The sequence below is a fragment of the Lycorma delicatula genome, chromosome 5 (assembly GCF_047948215.1).
Source record: "Lycorma delicatula isolate Av1 chromosome 5, ASM4794821v1, whole genome shotgun sequence".
Lineage (NCBI taxonomy): Eukaryota > Metazoa > Arthropoda > Insecta > Hemiptera > Fulgoridae > Lycorma > Lycorma delicatula.
Genome location: NC_134459.1, coordinates 55,779,952 through 55,801,028, shown reverse-complemented (window position 1 = coordinate 55,801,028; position 21,077 = coordinate 55,779,952). Strand labels below are relative to the sequence as shown.

The 21,077-nt window shown below is 33.1% G+C and overlaps 1 protein-coding gene and 2 non-coding genes across 4 annotated transcripts in view; all 3 read right to left on the bottom strand.

Moving 5' to 3' along the window:
* Positions 1–21,077, bottom strand: part of LOC142324433 (A-type potassium channel modulatory protein KCNIP1) — a 445,118-nt gene that overhangs the window by 268,571 nt on the left and 155,470 nt on the right. The gene's annotated exons all lie outside the window — the stretch shown is intronic.
* On the bottom strand, positions 10,004–10,122 carry LOC142325856 (5S ribosomal RNA). Its single transcript, XR_012756608.1, has one exon. It is a non-coding gene; the product is annotated as a 5S ribosomal RNA (ribosomal RNA).
* LOC142325866 (5S ribosomal RNA) lies at positions 11,567–11,685 on the bottom strand. Its single transcript, XR_012756615.1, has one exon. It is a non-coding gene; the product is annotated as a 5S ribosomal RNA (ribosomal RNA).

The following is a 21,077-nucleotide window of genomic DNA, read 5'->3' as shown; positions in this document are numbered from 1 at the left end:
AGGTTACCTTCTCTGTCTGAAACCGGGCTTAAGTAAATCTATAGTTGTGGGTATCATATTACATTGTATAGTTTGCACAGTATTAAAACAAAATTAAACAAGAAAAATCATTTAAGTATTTAAAACTATTTGTCAGATTAGCTTCACTAGTGTGATAAGAAATAACATTTCTGTGGGAAAATTTATACCTTTAAAAATAATAAAAAGAGAGTTGTAATAATAATAAAATAATAATAAACAAACGAAAATACCGTGAACTACAATAAAAACAGAAAAGGGAGAGAAAAGAAAGGATTGTTGTGAGTTATAGACATCACAATTTGGAACGTTTCCAAATGGGTTTGAACAATTCCACGTTTTTAAATGTTTCTTTTATTGTTAGCCAATTGTTTCAGTAAGGTTCTTATATTATTATAAGGTATTAGTGTAAAATATATAATAATTCAAACCTTTATTTTTATTAATTTTATCTAATCAATAATTTATATGAATTATTATTGAAATTTTAACAATAATTAATGTGTTGTGTACTACAAGAAACGAATATGTGCAAATTTTTAATAATTTATCAATGAGTCACTTAATTTTTTTTTTGTTTTATTTTAACAAACTACATGTTTTAAGTTATTCTGGTTATCAGTGTTACTAAAAAAAATATTAAAAAATACAATTTTTAATCCATTTTCAAATAGATGACAACACAGTTGTAGGACAACTGTGTTGTCAGTGTATGTGTGTGTGTGTGTGTGTTGAAAGTTCTATAACTGTGGGTTGTTTCTGATGTACGGCTTTCACACACACATGCATACAACTTAATTTAAAATATTATATCATTTTATTTAAATATAATATTTTTTTTTATTTTTTTTTAATTCAATGATTCTAATAAAAGCGCGCGCTCATACCATATTTAATTCTCGCGGGTGTGGCAGTACTAGAAGCGACAGTCGGCACTAACTAAACTAAAGTAATACCAGAAATTATATCGAACAAATTTCGCTTGTGTGGGGGTGGACTGACCTAGCCACAAGGCTTAACGCACCAGGTATCGAGTTAACCGGGTGATCGAGTTCGAGACTCAGCCAGACTGTTATTTTTTTATATTTTAAATATTATTAATTTATTTAATCTACCGTTCACCTGTGACGTCACAACATAGCAGTAGTTTAGAGTATTTTTGAGGGTGGGGATGCGAATTTGCAAAATTTTTTTGCTTATATTAATATTTTCTAATTACAAATGTTCCTAAGAAAAATATGACCTTAATTACGCGAAATTTCAAGATACTGAGAGCGATCTGGCTCTACAGCCTCAACCCGTTGACCTTTTAAGTTGAAAATTTATTGGCATCAATATATATATACATAGAAGTAATTTGACCAAGTTTGGTTAAAATCAGTACACTAAGGTGATTTAGAGGTTAACACCGAACACACACACTCCCTCGCTCACTTACTTACTCTCTCACTCCCACTCTCTCTTTCTCTTACACGCACGCGCACAACCTCCTTCCCTCCCGCCATCAATCCCTCCACCCCTCTCGCTTTCTATTACACACCCACACACTCACTTACATGCGTGCGCACGTACATACAAACATTAATATTCGGAAAATTTCCATTCGGTTTTTTGGGTTCCTTAGGTGTTAAAATATCAAGATCCGGTGAAAATATTATCAAACTGGACGATTACAATACTTTCCCTTTCCTTTTTTTATAATGAATTTTTGATTACTTCAAAAATTCATTATAAATGCATAAAAAGAAGAAAAATTAAAGAATCAGTTAGAAAATTTGACGTAATGGTTCGGGAAATCATTTACGGAGTTCAGTTTGATTCGTAGGGAGTCATGCGGAGATATGTTAAGAGTTCTGTGTTAATATTAAATAAACCTTGTCGAATATCATTTCCCCCAATTCATATTTGAACAATAAAAACTTAACCGATTGTCTTTCAGTAAAACCGATTAATAATTTAAAAACTGTGAGTGAGCTTATTTGTCGTTAATAACCAATATAAATGCAAATTGTATAATTAAAAATCAATGTTACTGAACTTATATGTGCCATAATGTATTACGGTTTTCTACATTATAAAGGTCGTTGATGATTAGTTTTAATCAATGTTTGCTGTAAGAATAATTATGTAATATAAGAAGAATGTTCAGAAGTTGCAAGCTGATCTTTACTCCTTCTCTTTTCTAAAAATTCACACATAATCTATTCCGTAAAAATTGTAGACTCTTTAATTTTTATTTTCATTTTCTAATTATTGATCGTTTTCAGTGAAACTGATAGGGATTAGAAGCTTAAATATAAAAAATTTCCCGATATATTAAAATTTAATGAAACCCTAGAATTTCTTTATAAGTTTCTATAAACATTTGGGAATATGTAACTGATTTTATCATAAATCGTAATTGTATGCCGTCTAGAAGATGCCGATTGCGCAACTCGATTGATCAGGAGTTTGAGATTTGGTATAATAAATCTCCTTCCCCTTCCAATAAATTTCTTTCCATTTCCAATAAATGAACAAGTTACAGGGGTAGTCAGTGGAGGTCATTCTTATGTACAACGTCTATCCAGCCGTCGTCCAATAAACGGATCTCAAGTTAAACTGAGGCTGTCAGTGCAAATGTGGAGAAACACTATTGTGCATGGGAATGAAGTAATTCAGGTTGTTCCAAAATTGTAAAGTACCATAAACTATACTTTGAAGCATATTTAAATACCGCACGCCATTAATTATGTTCCAAATAATGAATAAAGCCATAAAGTGTGAGACTGTCATGCTATATGATTTTAAAACATTTTGCATTTTTCAGCAATGACCGTAAGGTACTCTTCTGCACATTAATAATATTTATGGAGATTTACGACGTACCATCACATAATATTTCATCACTCTAAATTGTTTTTCCAAACAAATGGTCGGTAAACCAACCGAAAATTTCCCTGCGCTTTACATATTTATGGGGAAAATCTTATTAATATTTACTGGTCTCTCCCGTATTCTTTCCGGTTATCATAGACTACTGTGGATAATTCCTGGTAGTAATACAGCTTCAGAGGAAATAAGTTTAAGTTATTCATCAAAACCGTTAAATTATTTACATTATCTACCACCTGTAGATTTTCGGGGATTTCTATTTAAAACATCATGTCCTTCATCTTTTCCTTCGAACTGGATGTACAGGAATGACCCCTACTTCCTGCTGTCTATTTCAGATCTCATATAAATCAGCTTTACTTGATAGTACTTGATTGTATTCAAATCTTACACAGTAAAAATTCCATGTGTGAACTTCCATCATGTGTGAAATTCCACCACCGTGAACTTGTAACGCTTATTAACATACTTTGAAACGGGTGGCCAGACAGTATTAAGTTTTCTTTGCTCAAAAACGCTTACTACTGCGTTTTATTACCCCTAAATCGCTTAATCGTCGTCATTTCAGACACATACAAGACGGCTGATATCATTTAAAACACTCTAAGGATCGAAATAGATTTTTTTCATTAAGACCAATCAATAAAAAGTTATAAATAATTTTTAATAATGAAATTTCAATAATAATAATTTCATAATTTAAATCGAATTCCTTAGTAATTTTCTTACGATTATAAAAAAAAACGACTTTAATTGGTACATTTATATGACGAAAAATTAAAAATTTATTAAAAATTTAAAGTACTTTTTTAAAAATACTTTTTTAAAGTTAAAATTTGACTAATCATTTTAATACGATCGTACACTAATAATCTGAGATAATTATTACATATATGTTCTAGAAATTTTTATAAATTTCGAAAACTTCTAAATCAGTAATAATAAATCTATTTTTCACTCGAGTGGTGGAGTTCAGAAAACAGAGAGATCTTCAGCCAATCCATTTGTAATAATTTACGTATTTTAAGGAGAAGGAGAAACAGTAATAAAGTTCAAACATTATCTATTTGTTTATTACTTGCCTATAAGATGAAATATGTACACACCTTTCTCACTGCACTAGACGTAACTAATTAGATCTTTTCCGTTATTTGCCAACATTTAAAGTTATTTTTGTTGGTTTTAAAGTTTATGTTGCAAAATAATTTTATATATATATATATATATATATATATATATATAAAATTATTTTGCAACATATATATACACATAAACCGGTAGCTGAAAAGTAACTTAAACCTCTATTTTTCTTTAAAAATGAGATAACTGGATGCGGTTGGCGACATTATTTCTTGTACCGAGGAGGCTACTTCAATCACTCATATTTCACTATTTTTGATTTCTGAGCTGCGGATGAGGGACAACTTAAAAATTTCAAACGGGACTAATGATGATTTGATATATAATTTTTAAGAGCTTAATGTGATGAAAAAAGTGATGCAATTAAAACTAAATTCTGATCGTCCAGTCCAAAATGGAGATCAACAGAGTGTTTGTTTCAGATAGCAAGAACTACAGCTGTACCGCCCCATTTAATTTTTTTGTTATTTAAGGGTATTCCGATTATCTCTTTGGAAACAAAGAGATAATACAACTACAACTTAGGTGTATAAAACTAAAACTTAGATACTACAACTTAGGTGTATAAACTGAAGTTTAAGTTCACTAACGGAACTACGACTAAATTTCGTTGTTGCAAATAACATTTTTGGCGGTATATATTTTTAAATTCGCCTCGAATTTATGAAACATTTACAAGAAAATGGCTCAGTAAAAGTACAACTAGGCGCGGGGTTGTGCTTTCGCGAACTCGGTTAGCTAGTTCAGCGGACAACGATGTAGAACATTCCAGATGTCCGGATGAGGTCTACAGCGAAGGCAAAAGCTGAGTTTAAAAATCACCGATGTAAATCTTTACCGCGGCATTTACATCGGTGGCATCTCAATGAGGCCAGGCTTATTACTCTGAGATGTAAAAAGTTAGAGAACGAAAGACTACTTCCGTTAAAGCCCATCAGGACTAGGAACGGGGGAGATGATGGTGATCTAGCGACCGGAAGAATCACAAGGCAGGTGTCTTCCCCTATGGGGTTGGCATCTCTCTAGAAATCTTTAACGATAAGAGAGGCTAACTCAGTAAATTTCAATTTAGAGTATTCGGCCTTTAGGGTGGCGGGAGGGCATAGGCGGCTCAAAACTTTTAAATGGGACATACGGTCATGTGATACCATGTTTTAAAGGCCTTGCGAGACAAGCAAAACAATATCAAAAAAACTGAATTCTGACTATTTAAAACAAAATGACGACCACAAATGTCATTACTTAATTAATAATTGAAAAAATTAATTATTAAATTTTTTTTCAAGTGAGACCATTTAAAATTTTTAGGTTATTTTTGAGTCCCCAACTCCCAGGCGCCAAAAATAAAAAACAGACAAGTATACATTCATTGAAACAGCCCCTCGATATAAGGAAGAATGCTACAAACCGCATCCAGTTATCTCTCAATTATAAAAAAATTTAGAGTGGGTGTAAGTTACTTTTCAGCCGCCCGAATATATATATATATATATATATATATATATATATATATATATGAACAAAAGATATTCTTTAAACCAATTATTAAAAAATAATAATTATTCAGTAACAGTAATAAGACATAAAAAGAGCTTGAAGAATACTAATATTTTAAAACAATTTTAATATATCAGTCTTCTTTCTTGTTATAATTTCGGCTGAATAAATAACTATTTAAATCAGAAAAAATATTTCATAGAATTCCTGTTAAAATTTTAAAGCAATGAATCATTAAATCGTTACCACCATTAAACGGTGACGAATTTTCCAATTAACCTAACCATAAATCTATTTACTTCATTTATAACTACTTGTACTCTGCTAGTTAAAATGTCTGTTCCGCTGAACTTACTTTTGTCTTCATTCATATACTATCCGTACATCCGGTACTTTATTTGTCCTCAAGACGTTAACTGTTATAATTTACGTATTATATTGATCCAGACACAATGGTGTAACATATCGATACAAATTAAGCCAACGTAAACTAAGAAAACAATGTTATAAGAATTTCGAAGTTTTCTAGTTTATTATTTAAGATTTTTATATTATGTGGTCCTCGTTTTCAATTTTGTGAATTTTACGTTACCGTATTTACAGCTCGAAAGAAAAAGAAATGATGTAAAGATTTATTCAATACTGAAAATTAAGCTGACGAAGACATACTAAAGAATAAATGCATATGTTTGATCTTACATACCCTATACAACATTTAGTTTTAACTGAATGTTATGCAAATTACATTCTAACACGCACGTAAACCTTCTATTCGAGATCTGGATAAAGGTTGGAAAGCCTCATATTCGGATGATAGCGACGGTTCCTTAACAGAGCCTGAATTTGTTCTCACGTGACTGTTTAGAATCTTAATTTAAGGTAATTTTTCCATCATATACAGAGTGTCCCATATAAAACGCAACCCATCAATCACTCATCCATGAAATTTCAAAAGTCAAGCTTACTCCCCTACTAGTTACTGAAATGGACTCGTCCAACATCTGAACATCGCGGCGACGCAGTGGAGCACTACCGATATTTGAGATGGCAGAACAAAATCTTAAAATGCTTATTATGCATAAAGTTACGCCGATTTCAATCGTCCACAAATTATCTTAAATCGTGAGGGTTCTCTGCGAGAGTTTTTATCTCGTTCAACGATTTCGTACGTAAATAGATGGATTATTATTATCCGTTCCTTTGCCTTATCGTTTATTATCTTCATCTTCGGTTGTATATACGAGTTATGCCTCATACCTATTGGTTATATAAAAATATTTATAAAGCTAAGACTCCAAATTCTTTATAATACTACATAATATAATGTACAATTGTTTCTGCGCGCGCGTACACATTGACACAGATTATATAAGTTAAAATGATTAAAGGATACCAGAAATTCAAAAAGTCAGTCAACCAAAATTTTATCTATTTCAGTTCTTTTTTCTACTACTGAAAAAAATGAAAATATAAATCTCAAAAGAGTAAAGGAATTAATTAACAAGTCGAATTAGTCCAATTTTGTATAAAAAAAGTTTATTTAATACAGTGTACCCGAAAAGCCTGCATGATTTAAACAGTTTAACAGCATGAATACAAAACCGAAGATATTATCCGATTATTACGAACGATAGATTGTACTATTTTAATTGCGGTAAACTTAATTAAAAAGTAGCAATCGATTGTAAAATAGGGAATAACTACAACTTCGGAGAAATTTAATTTATATATTATCATTTCAAACGTGAACGATTGTTTACAAAACACGGATAATTGAATGCGGTGGGAATTTAATTTACGGAGAATTTAATAGTAAAGTGACGTAAATTAAATTTTTAAAGATTAATGTGTAGACAGAATACGTATACAAATTAAAATAGAGCGATTATTTTTATGTACAATTACATAAATCAACGTGTAATAGCAATTTTTAGTTGAATATGTTTTTAACACAGATATGCTGGGGGATGGGAGACTGTTAACAGGGTTAATAAGCAGTGGAATCCATATAATAATAACAATAGTTAAACTTAAAACACAAAATTTTTTTTTTTAATAAAAATTCCTGTACGCTCGGTAAGGAAATTTATTTGGTTAGGTGAAAATCAATTTTAGGATACAGTAAGCTACAAGTGCTTTCAAGATTAGCCTATATGAAAAGGTGAAGAGATCGAACGAACTCTGTGATGATAGGTGGAAGTCGGTCGGGAGAAGAGAGGCGGTAGAAGTGGAAGTTATTTGGTTGTAGGTGACTAGGAAGTTTGAATGAAGACCCTTCTGTTCAGCGATCAATATGGGGCTCGCGCTGCTTTCTCGTCTCGCTCAGAACGGCAGCAAGCAGCAGCCAACAAACCAAGTTAGTAGCGATCATCACGTTGCATAGACAATCGTTTCAGCTGGGCTACTCTGTTACTCGCTAGTCTTATTATTATTTTTCTTCTTTTTACGAACCTTCGCTTACTGTTCTTTCCTTTTTGCCTAAAATCCAACTCATCCTTTTCTTTTTGAAAACTTTCTCAATCTCTCTCTCCGAATTTATCCCTGTATTATCATTTCAATATCAATTTATATAACTATCATAAAAAAATTTCTTTTTAATCCTTAAATTGAATATTCTTTTATTACTGCTAAATCTGAAATTGAATAAAATGGAAAACAATATTTTTCATTATTCTTTACATATATTTTGTTTTTTTAAGAAATGTTAATATGCTCCAAAAGCTAAAATTAACACATGTACGTAGGTAAAAAAAAACTAGTTAACAGAAATAATTTACGATTTTTTTATAATATATAATGACGTCATAGTCTCTTACCCCCTCATGTGAATATCGTGTTTTGTTCGAAAGGGTGTTAAAAGTAGAATTAAAAAAAATTGTATTTCGAAAACATTTGTTTATATTTATTTCATAACTCGGCCAAATTTGAAGTTAAAAAAATAACTTATTAAATTAATATTACAATTTTACATTATAAATTGTAAAACATTTTAGTAAGGTCTATTGACTTTTCTGATATGTTTAGGTTCATTTACTTATTAGGTTACAGTATAATCCTTACGATTAGGAATGTAAATTATTATGAGAAAGGAAAAGGGATAAAATAAGTATTTAGAAAATATCTCAAAACTATTGAAAATAGAAAACTCTGTTAAAGAAGATTTAAAACTTAAACATTTCCCTGCTTTGATTTTATTGAATACAATAAAAAAATCTATTTATGAAATTTTTGGTTTTTGATTTTTTGAACTACACCTCTATATAAGTATGTATTTAAATATTTTAAAATTATAAAATAAAATTTATGTAAATCAAATATGTAAAAAATAATTGAATCAAAAACAATAACGTTACCTTAAACATAAAATGAAAAAAAGGTTAATTAAAACAAATAGTAAAGTAACTCAAATGACGTAAGGAAAAAATAAAAAATTAGGTAACCTAAAAGAAATATCAGTTACGTGTTTATTATCATTATAAAAAAACTACAAGGCAGGAAGCAGGTCAAAGATATATTATTGCATTAGAAAAACAATACATAAAATTAAATATAACACCTTCCTGATATGCACGCAATTGCATACTACAAGATATAATTGTACTCTTAAATATCCTTAGTTTGGATCAACCAAGACGTTACTTTCAGTTTAAAATTAATATTGTAAATAATATGATTTATAATCTTTTTAATTATAAATACTATGATTTTATATCTTTTAAAAAGATGAAGAGTCCATGTGGTGACGAGTAATATAAAATTTATTTAAAGTTTTTTAAATATGTTTCTGTAAACCTTTCCGTAATTAACATTTGCGCGAGATAATCTGTAGATGAAGTGATCGCCAGCGAGGTGATCCCGATATTTGGGCCTACCTTTTACGAATTGATATTTGGTTTATTATGTCGGTGGTAGTAGTAGGGCAGGGAAATTAAAAAAAACACTGTCTGACTGCTAATAGTTCAAATTTGCTGGTGAAGTTTTCACCGGGGATTATAATAACTTTTTAAAACATTCAACGTCACAATGCTCCAGATGAACGCGAGACACCTTAAAAAAAATTATGATTATTTACTAATTCAACGGATATAAGAAAATAGTTATTGTCGAAATTACGTGTGGAATAATTATTGACCATTCGGTGATCTCTAAACGTTATTTTGTGGGTAATAAACGTTTAACCGGACTCATTTTCTTCAAATATAACAAAAACTCATCTTACATGCGGCTGCTCCTTTTTAAAATTTTTAAATTAGCTTTGGAGCGAACAACATTTAAATTATTTTACCTGGCTGTTCTGATCCACTGTTTTCCACGGCTTTCCTTGATCGATTCCCAGAGAACGACATAATTTCGTATATCTACTAAACACCATTGATGAAAAAAACAAAAAAAACTAGAAATCCGTCGATTAAAATAATATTACTTATTTTGTATAAACAGATATGTCAAAAATTAATAACAAAAGAATAGGAAATGCCAACAGCACGCGGTATTCCCAAGCGGTCACCCATCCAAGTACTAACCGCGCCCGACGTTGCTTAACTTCGGTGATCAGACGAGAACCGGTGTATTCAACGTGGTATGGCCGTTGGCGACTTTGTTCGCTTTGTTTTTTGCACATCTAGTGCTGTTAACATTCTTGTTAGAAAATACAGATTTGGGACTTTTTACAAGACCGCCCAAAAAGGAGTGCTATGTATTTAAGGTATATGTTTGTATGTTCCGCTGCAGCTGCTCAACGGCTGAAGAGATTTAGTTGTATGATGCTGCGTCGGAATTCTTACGTTACCGGGAATGCCTCAATCTTTATAAATATATAAATGTACGAGTGTATATATATATAGTAGTGGAGTTTTTCCGCTTGAAGCACAAATTTTAATAAATTGGATTAATGAACTGCGAACTGGGACCCCCTATCACTCACTGTGTATGCTGTGTGTGAAAGTAATGATTGTAATCAATCTAATGAATAATATTACAGAAATAATAGAATTAAATTTACGTTAAATAAAATAAAATATTATTAAATAAATTTTTTTTTTTAATAAAAACCTAGTTTTAATAACAATGGCATTCCGTCGAGAACTGCGTGTGTAGCTAAAGTGATGAGGTATAGCGAGCATCTCCAGCGAGGCTAGACCAAATCAGTACAATCAAATGGAATCAAATTGTGTGTCCCAGAAACGCGGTCTTGGAAACCGCAATGTGGTGCTTTTATAATACCTCCTCGAAGAATCGTTTGATTTTCTAAATTCAGACAACCTATTCGCTCGTATAATACAAAATTACCATCGAATCAAACCAAAACATAAAGGGAAATGGTATTTTTCCACAGGCGTGTTTTTTTATTTGTTAATTTCATACCGTAAGATAATAATGTTTGGATCTTCCAATATACTAAAATAAAAAAAAAAATGTACATGTACGTATGTATAAACAAGTATTAACAGAATAAAAATATTAATTTAAACAAAAGTTTAATCGTAATTATATGTATTTGTTGTTAACGATCGATATATCTTAATGTTTACCAGAACACAAATGTAGAATATGTTTTTTTTTTTTTTTTTTTAAGACGGGGAGTTGATAATGATTGTTGTTCAGTTATTCCTATTACTAGTTACGGTCTTTCAAAATATCAATGAGAAAATACAAAAAAATACCTACCTTTATTTTGAAAATTTAAAAAATTATACTGTATTATTTAATTTTCTATTTGTTATTTGACGTTTATTATCAATGATTTATAGAAAATATATTTTCAGCCAATCGAAAAAATAAATATGACAAAACCATTGGCTTTAAATTAAAATTATGTATGAAATAATTAATAGAATCATTTAACGTTATATATAATTTTTTCCGGAGTTTGTTATATATTTTTATGTATTTTTTTTTTTGTCTTCAGTCATTTGACTGGTTTGATGCAGCTCTCCAAGATTTTTATGTATACAAAAAAAAAAATTAAATATATGTCAAAATTATTGTCAAAAATTATTTAATTAATAAATAAGTAAAGAAAAGAAAAGAAAAAAAGTGCCAACAGCACGCGGTATTCCCAAGCGGTCACCCATCCAAGTACTAACCGCGCCCGACGTTGCTTAACTTCGGTGATCAGACGAGAACCGGTGTATTCAACGTGGTATGAACGTTGGTAACAGCCGGTGTCTGGTTTTTTGTATATCTAGTGAGGTTAATGTTCTTGTTAGAAAATGCAGAAATGATGTGCTTTTACGTTCATATTGAATAAAAATAATCTTTTCGACTTAACGCATTACTAATTTTAAAAAAAAATGTATAACTAAAACACTTCTTCACTGCTATATATATCTAAACTGTATAAAAATGTAAAAGTAAAAAAAGATTGAACATAAATAACTAAATGTGTTTTTTGTCAATGATAGATTTACTACATAGTAGTTTTTCTTTCTTAATTAAGACTTCTTTGCTACCACTATTCTTTATTTTATTTGCATTACAATCTTTTAGTCCACTGTCACTGTTAAGTTTATAGGTACGTATAATTTTTTTTTTTTTTTTTGATGAATGGGAGTTGATGACGGAACTTGTTCAATTTTTTTCTTTCTGCTAATTAAGGACTTTAAAAAAAGACAATACTTAATAAACACATAAATAGATTTTAAAAAATTAACCACCCGAACAAAAAAAACCCCGTAATTATGCCATGTAGAAATAATTTTACTTCTGTAAAATTAAAAATGCATTAAAAAATTATATTTATTTTTTATTGAATTTCGCCCTCCCCAATTAAATACCATAATTTAAACGAAATTCTTCCAAGTTCTAGTACAAAGTTCTCAAGACATCCTCCGAGGAAACCTTACTAATTAAACATTTCCATTATATTAATGATAACGATTTTAATATAATTAATACATTCACTTCAGTTAAAAGTCGTGCTAGACTATAAAAATATATATTTTTTGTAGTGGACACTTGCTCTATATTCATCATCATTATTTGGTGTTCTGCCTGGCGACAGGTCTCTTACACCACCTCTGCTCCATCCATTTTTGTCTCGAGCCTTCTCCTTCACCCCGTTGTAGCTTTCAATTTTCTCCTCATCTATTAACTTCATTCTTCTTTTACCTCGCTTTCTTTCTCCTTCTACTGAACCTACTAATGCAGCTGTCAAAATTTCAGTTCCTCTAATCACATGTGCTAACCAGTTTTCTTTACTTCCCGCTTAAATGCATAAATTTTTTCTTTAATCATTATTTCTACGTTACTGATTTTATCCATCTATTTTAATTTCTCCCTCCTTCTTCATACAAATATCTCAAAAACCTCAATCCAGGCCCTTTCCTTCTTCCTCATAGTCAATTTCGCTTTCGTACAAGACACTTCATGCATAGCATTTAGATATCCTCTTTTTTGACTTTAATCTCAGACTTTTACTACATAGTAGTTTTTCTTTCTTAATTAAGGCTTCTTTGCTACCACTATTCTTTATTTTATTTGCATTACAATCTTTTAGTCCACTGTCACCAAAGTAACTACATATCAGTAATTTTTTACTTATTCTATTCTTCACGTTTACTTTTCCTTGCTACTAAATCTTTGTTGTTTACTTCCCTTACTAAGTTATTTTCTATATAGTTCTTCATTTTATATCCTTACGTATCTTTTTCCAGGGCTCTTAATAATCTTTAAGGCGAGGGTATTATGTCATGCATATTATTTTTCGTTCTTCTGTACTTATTTCTTCTCTTACTTCTAATACATGTCCTTATCGTATCTTCAATGTAAATGTTGAACAATGTCGGTCAACACTTCTACTTAGACTTATACAGTCAAACATCATTTTCTTACTCACTTTCGTGCTGTTTATTTCATGTATAATTCTTTAATTAATCATCAGTTTTTTCATTTTAATTTTATTCTTTTTAAGAATTTTCAAATTTTTTCCCATCTGACTCTATCAAACGTTCGGTGAAATTATGAGTGGAGAAGTATAATATTCTATTCTGGAAACAAAAAGGAAAACGGAGTGGCTGTAATTATGAAGAATGACGTAAAAGAATGAGGATACAGTAAGTATTTTATATAAATGATACATTAAGATAGTTTTTTCGTTTGTAATCTCACCGCCCTCCGGAGCCGGATCCTCAATTACGTACAAAATCAGCTCCGAGAATGCCTTCGCAGGTACGGCGCTAGGCTGGGCTCGATCTTACGTTACATGCTATCCCTCTAGCAGGGGAACCCCAAGAGATTCCCCCGCCGGGACCGGGACTCCCGTCTTGACGCCTAGCCTCTAATGGAGCAGCCCTGGAGGATCCCCCACCGGAACTACGGTCTTGTATTCGCCCCCAATGGTGTCAGCAAGGGTGTCATCATTGGTGGTTGAACACCGAAGCCTTCCACTCCTCCCGGATGGGGATGTCCCCTACAGACACCGCAGCTTCGTTCACACCCCAGCGGCCGTGGGCAAAGTCGCCTTACATCCACGGCCTCCAGGCGAATGTCCATGCAATTTGCATCTGAGACACTGAGTTTCCTGCATACACCCATTTTGAAAAAGGTCAGGCTGGCCACAGGTAAAGCAGTGGCCGCTGCGATCTGGTCTAAGACACAATTTGTCTCTGTGGCCTGGCTTCCAGCACCGCAAACATAAGTCATCAAAGGTACGCCTCATCAACCGGCAGGTCACCCACCCAATTCGAATTCACTCATCGGACAGAAGCTTGTCCACCAAGATGGGAAGCACTGCCAAAGTGACCGCTTGGATCGCCCCAAATACCAACCGCATGTATAGTATATCTAGTGAGACCGACTCCCCTGTAAACTGATGATGTTCCTTTAGGAACTCGTTCTTTATAGAGAGTACGTCCACGTCCTTCCCGTGGATCCTTCGGCCGCCTGTTCCCGTCAGAGCTGTAGTGGCTCCCTCTAGCTTTTCGACGACGTCCTTGCTCAGTTGTTTAGTCGCACCACTATCAGCTCACACCTGGAGATTGGTTTGCTTGGCATTTCTCCCGCCACCTCCCCATTCAGTCGCCCTAAAGCATAAGACCGAATGTCTGCGCCATAAACGACTACTGAGCCACGAAACAGTTTAGCGACTAGTGTCCTAACTAGGTCCTAGAACTATCCTAAAAGCGTGAGCAGAATAAGCGTGGTACCTGCTTGCGTGTCCCAACACCCACTTGTCATATATCACTAAAATGGGTAGGTGCACCCCATAACTGCTAAAACATATATGAGTATCAATAATTAAATTTATCTCGTCAAAGACAGCAATTCGTTGCCATGCCCAGGCCACTGAATGCCAGCAAATACCTGTCTACCAGTTTATAGCGCTTGGAGCCATAATAATAGGCTGGTGATCAGCCGCACTCAGGGTTAGCTGCCCACGGCAATGCGGTCTTTTTCTTAAGCAAACTACGGATGCCGGTTGAATAAAGCAACCGCATATAGGAATTCCCACACGGCCCGACAATGCGGCTCTCGCCACACTGACTCGCCGCTTAATAAGTGGCCAATTTTCCCCTTGACGTCTAAGTTCCAGGGTGGTCCGGTCTCTGCCCCGCTTCCCCAAGAGCAGGGCAATCAAACATCAGGTGTTCATTTGACTGGACCTCCCCGCAGACGTACAGCTCATCAGCTACCAGGTGGAACCGAAACAGATATGGGTTCAAATTAGCGTGGCTGGTGAGCTCCCGGGCACCCGTTGCCCTTAAAAACGAGCTCGAGGCATACCATCCCCCCAAATTCTGCATAAACTTTTAAACGATCTTTCTTTAGTCGTGGTGTCCCATTCCAGCTGCCATGCTTTCATTGCGAGGCTCTGCAGCTCCTTTCGCAGGCTCCCGCCTGCCGTTGCACAACCGAAGATGTATATCCTCCTCCTGCCTCTGACGTATGGAGAGGATCGAAGGAGGTCAGCACAGGTCTAGTTAAAGATTGGGATGTATATGTATACAGGTACATATATTATTTTCCATATCATAATAATTAAAATAAACAGATATACTTTTTTTAATATATTTTTTTAAAAGTGTACTGTTTAAAATAATTTCAGGTTTAAATGGAATTCTGTACAATCGTTTTTTTTTAACTGAATTAATTCTTATTTTAATATTTAATGAATTAATTCCACAAATAAGCCATATATTAAATATAAGTATTAAATATAATTTGATAGAGTGCCTACATTAGTCAACTAAGTTAATCATGTAAGTATAGTAATTAACTTAGCTACAAGTGCATGTTTAATTTAAACTAGATATTATTTAACTCAATTAGCAAATTTATTTTACAAGATAGAGAGTATATAAAAACACATTAAGAAAGTCACGCGACTTTTTTATATGATTATATCAAAACACATTGGTGGGTATTTAATAGTTCATGATAAGTCATTTTTAAAGAATAATTATGTTGAATTAAAAATGTAATAAAAGTTTTCAGTTTAACTTTAAAAAAATACCAATTATGTTTAATGAATGACTGAATGAAGACCGCTGCAATTTATTCTGCTCATTTCGTAAATAAACCTTTATAAAACTTTCTTTTCAACCAATATGTAATTTGGCTTCGAAACAACACATCGTTCGATAGAGCAAACGTTAATTGCTGACTTGCCTTTAGAAAAGACTTATAAAAATGAATGCGGAAAAAAGTAGGCGAATTGTTATGAGGTCGTATAACTGAGAAAACGGGAAGGCCGTTTCCCAATCAGTTTCCTGTAACCAAGACTATCTTTCAATTTCTTTCAATATTGTTACCATATTTAAAGGCCTCGGTAATAAACCTTCAATGTGAAAAAAGAATTCTATTATTATGAACACAAAGCTATACTGCTTTTAATTTACCCCTTTTCCTTATAAACAATAGTCATGCTAACATGACTATTGTTTATAACTCTTTCTTTCTTTCTTACATTAATTACAGAAATTATTTTCCTAGTTTAAAAAAAATCCTATTTCGTTTATTATTACTCGTTGCGTTTTTAGTTTTTGATGGATGGATTCAAATGGACGCTTTAGGTTATCTCTAACTGATGATATGACCGAAACATTTGTGGATTATATTACATACAACACAAATTCCTACAAAAGAATAAAAAAAGCTGAAAATAAATTTGTAATTCATTCTTAGCATTGATTGTTTAGACTTAAATAATAATGAAAAAAATAATATATGAAAATAAATCAATAAAAGTTTAAAAAAATTCCAAAAATATTAAAATTTGATCGATTCCCCCCCATTATTACTCCTAAAGTATTATTTTTAGGTTACTTGTTCTATTATTATGCCTAAGAAGACATAAAAAAATTGGTAATAAAACACCCAATAAATAAAAAGAGAGATTTTTTCGATTTTTGGAGTAGGGGGAATTTTGAGACAAATTTAAAAAAAAATGTAAGATAAGCATGCACGCATGTTCTGAGCTAAATATAAAGTGGGGTTATGTTTGCAAAATGTTGAGAAAATTGACCCCAAAGAAACTATTTAGCTCACTCCCTGGAAATATTGAACTCAAAATTTTAACATCCCAATTCTCGTAGGAGAAGACGCCAACACTTGTGACGATTCCGGACCTCCCCGCCGTTCATAGCCCTAATGGGCTTCAACGGGAGTCGTCTTATAGGCCATCAACTGATTACATCTCACAGTAATAAGCCAGGCCTCGGTTGGGATGCCACCGATGTAAATGCCTTGGTAGACATTTACATGGGTGATTTTTTAACTCAGATTTTTCCTTCGCTGCAGGCCTCATACGGACATCTTGAATGTCTGAATATCCTACATAGTTGCCCTTTAGATTAACTTACCGAGTTCACGGAAGCACGAACCTCGCGCCTAGTTCTATATTTTACAGAGCCAATTTGTAAATGTCGCTTAAATCGAGGCAATAGAAATAACAACATACCACCAGCAGTGTTGCTCGCAACAACGGAATTTACTCCTACCTCCCTTTGTGAACTCATTGTAGTTCATACCTCTGACTTGGGAATAGTTGGACTCCGGTCTGGTCTACAAGGGAGAGACGGATAGACCTCCTAATCCCACTCAGCTCCAACGCAGAGTCCCGCGTGATATTTACTTCATTTAATACTATCGTCGAGGTGTCGCCACACCCACGGCCGCATGGAAATCATGACCCCGGTAGTGCAGTCGCCATCCCACCGACAGTGATGTTTGCTAGTTCAAAATGTCCTCGTCGAAACGACGATACGCCATGGCTGAATGGTCACCCACACACCCGGTAGCGCAGTCGTCGCTCCACCGACAGCTTACTTTCAGTATTAATAACCACAAATTCTATTTGACCGTATGCCAATACTCCTACCTCCGGCCAATCAACTGTCCAGGCGGACCCTATCCACTCGGGGTGCTACTCTACTTATACTCCCTCAGTAATCCTGCTGAACGCGAGGAAACGAAGGAAGCCACGATAGTTCATTCTCTGCGAGATTAAGTTGATTCGCAGATCAAGAAATGAATTTAATCTCTCAAGTTTCCTGATAAATCTGGTACTTTCAGCCTCGTACTGGGGACAGAAATGGGGGGAGACCCTCGATAATCACCGAGAACGTGTTGAAACGCATCGATGATGAAATCGGAAAAGATCGCCGCTTAATGATTTCTGACCTGGTCCTTCTTTTTCCTTATGTTTCAAGAGCTGTTACTGTTCGCATCGTTCGTGACCACTTAGGCTTTAGAAAGGTTTGTGCACGTTGGATGCCGCACGTCTTAACGGAACGTCACAAAAAAATTCGAACGGGATTTACTTTGGAATTTTTTATGCGCTACACAGAAAAAGTGATGAGTTCTTTAATTCAATTGTTACCGATGATGAAACATGGATCTCGTATTACAAGCCAGAGAGAAAACGACAGTCGAGTGAATGGCATCATCCTCGATTACCAACCAGACCAAAAAAGTTCAAGCCACAGCCATTTGGACGTAAACTGATGGCTACAATTGGTGTGGCATACTACTGATTGATTTCATGCTATGTAAAACGACTATAAATGCAGAAGAAACTGTACTTGAAACTCTACGTAAGTTACGGCGGGGCATTCAAAATCAGCGATGTGGGCGGCTGATCGACAGCGTCATCCTGCTGCATGATAATGCACGTCCACACGTTGCTGGCCCGACATGTGATTAACTGAGAACATTTGGATGAAAAATTTACGATCACTCATCATATAGTCCGGACTTAGCTCCTTCTGAGTACAATTTGTTTGGGAAATTGAAAGAATTTTTGAGCGGTAAGCAATTCGCTCAAAACGATGAACTTAAAAATGCTGACGATGAACTTGACGATGAACTGACGATGAACGATGGGTGAAGATGAACTTAAAAATGCTGTTCATCAGTGGCTAAATGGACTGGCGGCAGAAGAATACGAAGAGGGATTATTGAAGGTGATTTATCACTACGATAAATGCCTTAATTCATTTGGCGATTATATAGAGAAGTAGTATAAGGTATATATATAGTTTAAGAGAAATAAAAAAATATTTATAAAGTCTTCAGAATAAATTTTTTTACAATGAAATTGTCTTTATTTTAGAAATAACCTCTCGTGACTTAGAAATTTTCTGCGCGCCTCTCATATTTTTAAGTAACTAAAAAAAGGATTTTTTCGTTTAACGAGAGACCTTTTTAGAAATTAAATATAATTACATATATTTACATAAAATAACTGTTTCTTTTTATTAGCAATACAGTCTAATGTGTACCTTGGTATTCCCAGTAGTGTACCTCCAATCCTCTCTTCACCGGCACCTCCCTCCAATTCTCGCTACCATCACCCGCAAATCACCAATCATCTCCTGCAGCCACGTCTTTGTCACGCCCCATCAATATTCCCCACTGAGCATCCGTTTCTGTAGTTCTATAGCCTTTCATACAACATCCAATTCAAGCCAGGTAATTCAACTAGACTTTATAAATTTGACAATATCTCCTCCTTTTCCAACATATTTCCAATTAAATAAACACACTCCATCTCATCTTCAATGATGAGAAAATTTTATTCTACGATAATAATCTAATAATAAATTTATTTTCCAATATCAACAGTCTTTAATCAAGCAAAAAAATATTCTCTATAATTAGTATAAGAGACGTTAAAAGTGCTTTATAGATAAGGTATCTGAAGCAACATTTCGTGTTGGTATTTATAAACTCTATGGATTTACTACACAAATCCTGGAAAATACAAGTGCACGGGGGAAAAACTGCATTTGGGGGTTAATATGATACGTAAAAAAAAAAAAAATATTAATATTAAATAACTGATTGTGGTTTATAAACAATATTTATATTACAAAACCAAGTAATTGTTAAAATATCACCAAAACAAAACGCTTGTAAAATTTATCATAATCTTGATGTATCATGACAAAGAAAAATATAATAAAATCTAAAAATTTTAATAAAAATAGAGATACAAACAAAAAGAAGAATTACTTAAAATTTAATACAAAACGATACTATTTATGCTCTGTAGAACAATAAACAATAATAAAATAAGTAAGAAAAATAATAATTTATCTCAAAAACTAAATTCATATTGTTAAAAAAAACCTTTCCATTTCTTCATACTGAAATAACCAAACTTTTAAACTTTTTAAACAAAATTAGGCTATTAAACCTCTTCATATTTTTGTTAAGTAATTAAAAATTTTACTATTGTCACTAAGAAATCTTTTTAAGACAGAATAATTGATTTCCCATTGACCACTCCCGAAAGATATAAACATTACTTCATAGAAATATAAATATTCCAATGGCAGCAGTTTAATTCCCCAGTTTAACGGTGAAAAAGAATGAAATCTAGCAGACAATCTTATATTCTTCTAATTAACTTCCTTTCCCCAATACATAAATTGATTAGGGAATTAATAAAGAGCCCTATCATTTCTCATAATAGATTTATAATCCTCAAAGAAATAGCAAGCCGAGAATAAGTAGAGAAATATTTTGGAGTAAAATGATTTTTATGGAAAAATTAATTACGTAAATGCTTTCCAGATACGATGAAGTAACACTTTGTGTTTATTTGTAGTTGTGAAAAATGTGTAACACTAACACAACAAAATTAATCAATATTATATTGAGCCTACCGGGCTAGTCTTGTGGTTAACTCGTCGTTACAGATCAGTTGTTAAACAGCTAATTTTCGAAATGGAAAGTTCTGAGGTTCAAATCCTAGTAAAAGCTAGTTGCTTTTTTACGAATATCAATATTAAACGGTGGATATCGTGTACTTTGATAGCTGGAGTACAATTAACAACACGTCTCAGGAATGTTCGGCTTAAATCTGTACAATACTACACCTCATTTACATGTCAGACTTATTTTATTAGTTTATTAGTTTATTAGAGTTGGGAGGAGGATTGCTTATTGTTCACTAGTTGAACAGATTGCAATGTATACATTTAGGAAAAAATCATATTGTATTATAATAACTGCACCGTATTAAACGTGTCATGTTAACGTGTCCGTTATCTCTAAAGGATGACATAACCGAAAAATTTTTAGATTAGACTGCATACGACACA